The sequence below is a fragment of the Nematolebias whitei genome, chromosome 18, assembly GCF_014905685.2.
Source record: "Nematolebias whitei isolate Nwh7 chromosome 18, NemWhi1, whole genome shotgun sequence".
NCBI classification, from domain to species: Eukaryota; Metazoa; Chordata; class Actinopteri; order Cyprinodontiformes; family Rivulidae; genus Nematolebias; species Nematolebias whitei.
In genome coordinates this window covers 41255457-41255827 of record NC_056515.1, presented here as the reverse complement: position 1 = coordinate 41255827, position 371 = coordinate 41255457, and positions in this window count along the sequence as shown.

The following is a 371-nucleotide window of genomic DNA, read 5'->3' as shown; positions in this document are numbered from 1 at the left end:
GCCGTACATCCGAGCTCCAGCAGCCAGAGCCATAGTCAGGGAGTACGGGTCAATATGTCCATCCCCGGGGGTGTACAGACCTGCCAACACCTGGACACGTGCACATAACATCAACGTGTTTAACACTGGAGTCAACTCGTAGAGTTACTGAAGCAAACAACACGGAAATCTGACGTACTTTGTGATTTCACTTGAACCTGTACTACAGCACAACCATAAGCAGGTCTGATGGAAACTACAGGACTATACAACACATTATGTACTAGATACACTACAGTACATTATGTACTGTATACATTATGTACTGTATACATTATGTACTGTATACAGTACATAATGTACTGCATACATTATGTACTGTATACATTATG